Raw genomic sequence first — 2,858 nt, 5'->3', positions numbered from 1 at the left:
AGATAGCCCATTGTGTAGCTTTGTGCTTAACTTCAAACAAAACTTGTTCATTTTGGTTTCAAAATGAGAAGCGTGTAAATATAAATCTGAAATGTTGCTTTACACGCTTCTGATTCTGAATCCTTAATGAACAAATTAAGAGAATATAGGGGGGAAATCTGCAGTTTAAGTGATTTTTTTATAATACATATTAGGTCTATCGTCATTAGGCCCGTTGTGTTTCAACAATTATATTATAGAAAGAATTGATTTATGTTAACACAATATACATTTTTTTTACAAGAACCCTTATGTGTTGTCCAGTCATCTTATTGACTAGCTAGTGGGGTTCAAAAATCCAGGGGACTTGTCCAAAGAATGAATGTTAATCCTCAATTTGTTTTTTAAATACCATTTACAATCGGTAAAATCCACAAATTGCGTAAACATTTTATATTTTTGTCTCGTAGTAAAGAACTGATTGATAAATTGCTAATTCTAGAGTAAGGTAACTAGGAATGAGTGGTCTAATTATATCACATAAATAAGAAAATATATAAACATGCACACGATTGTCTCTTTAACATAAGTAGATGTAGAAATTTCATTCGTTGAGCAGTTACAGTGACGTAAATATCTCGAATTAAAAATTAATACTGGTGATGATGATGCTTGTCAAGTTATATATACTGATTTTTTTAAACTCTTCTTCAGTGAAAAGTTATGTGTTTACTAGCTACTTAATAGCCAGAATAATAAACACTGAGTGTGTAAGAATATTTTGTGTTTTTAAAAGGTCATTGACAAACATCACCTCAATAAAACTTACTCCATTACGAATTTGAAAATAGAGATATGTAAAAAAAAAAAGAGCATTTTCAACCAATCTTTTTATTTGAAACATTTCGCTACCCTTAGTACATTTTGTACAACACCAGAATTCGTCAACTGGTCCAAGCATGATGGCAGACAAAAGTCTATCTAAAATGCTATATTTTATGTAGTATAAAGCATTTAATTTTATGGGTTTAGACAGCGAAAGCTGACGAAGTAAAAGAAACAAAATAGGCCTAATAATATTGATAGAAATCACGTTAGCCTGTTGATGTTTTAGTTACATTCCTTTTAATTGACACATTCTACATTCCAAATTAGAGGTGTGAAAAAAATTGTAACACATAATGATTCAAATTAGGCCTATTGGTTTCACTACTTCCAAATTAGAAGTGTGAAAAAAATTGTAACACATAATGATTAAAATTGGGCCTATTGGTTTCACTACTTCGCCGGCTTTCGGTATTATAAATCAGATGGCGCTTAGAAAACATGAGAGTAGTATCAAAGCAAACTCAACGCAACAGAAAAACTAAAAAAAACAAAAAAACGCAAATAGTCTTCAACATACTAGAAAGAAACAATCCGTAAAATCTCCAATCCTTTTAGATTTAAAAGAAATTTGAATAGACACACACGAAACTGATTATACAATTCAAGTGAACATCTTACGATGCTCATTAAAGGTTCATTATCTACTACTAAGTTACCTTTTACTAGAGGCACGCACATCGTGTTTGTTCAAGAAAGGTAATGGCCCGGCATGGTCAGGTGGTTACGGCACTCGACTCGCAATCTAAGGGTCGCGGGTTCGAATCCCCATCACACCAAACATGCTCGCCCTTTCAGCCGTGAGGGGGTGTTATAACGTGACGGTCAATCCCACTATTCGTTGGTAAAATAGTAGCCCAAGAGTTGGCGGTGGGTGGTTATGACTAGTTACCTTCCCTCTAGTCTTACACTGCTAAATTAGGGACGGCTAGCGCAGATAACCCTCGTGTAGCTTTGCGCGAAATTCAAAACAATCAATCAATCAAGAAAGGTAAAATAAAATTTCGGCCCTTTTTTACAAGCTACAGTCGTTAAATCCCAAGAACGAGTGAAGATTTATGGTACTTGAGGGATTAACTCACCTAGAAAGGTATAATTTGTTTGTAGTTACAATGAATACCAGGATGATGGTGTTACCTGGCGATTTGAAGGGTATGATTTTTAATACTCGGACTGCTGTAAGCCTAACTGACTGATTATTACTATTAGGAATCTTAAGGTCGTAAGATTGACTAATATTATTCTTACTTGTACGACTTCTGTTGAAAGTTAACACGAATGAAAACAAAACTCTTCAATTTTAAGGAATCGCTAAAAACTTGTAAAGTCTCTAAAATCCTCAACAGTTTGAATTCTGAAATTAATATATAAAACAAGTACACAAAAAAAAAGAAATTTATCTTCACCAAAATGTGCTATATTCTGTGTTCTCAAAAACAAAATCGAAATTTTGACTAAAGAGGAGAGTGCCCTTTATATCTAAAACTTAAGAAAGCAAAAATAAAGTCAGTTTGTTTGCATTTCACACCTCACTCATGTGGCCCAAGATATTTCTCGCTTCATCACAGGGGCCATTACCATATTAGCCGACAGAAAAGACATATAGCGGTTTTGGGACATCACTAATAAATTTACGGCTACTTTTCCTGCAAGAAAACATATATAATAATCAATAAGAGCGATTTTAGTTCCAAAACTGGAAGAAGAAGAAAAAATTAAAAACGTTTCAATCATTAACTAAGGAGGTAGTAAACATAAGGTACCAATCTCATACCACAATTTGATTGGATAATTGCTTCTAGAACTCTTGTAGCTGACTGATGTAATTGTTACTACTAGGACTCCTGTAAGCTGACTGATGTATTATTACTACTAGGACTCCTGTAAGCCGACTGATGTGGTTGTTACTACTAGGACTCCTGTAAGCCGACTGATGTGGTTGTTACTACTAGGACTCCTGTAAGCCGACTGATATGGTTGTTACTACTAGGACT

Source organism: Limulus polyphemus, unplaced genomic scaffold (genome assembly GCF_000517525.1).
Source record: "Limulus polyphemus unplaced genomic scaffold, Limulus_polyphemus-2.1.2 Scaffold3985, whole genome shotgun sequence".
Classification (NCBI taxonomy): domain Eukaryota; kingdom Metazoa; phylum Arthropoda; class Merostomata; order Xiphosura; family Limulidae; genus Limulus; species Limulus polyphemus.
The sequence above is the reverse complement of the archived record's forward strand: the minus strand, read 5'-3'. Positions refer to the sequence as shown.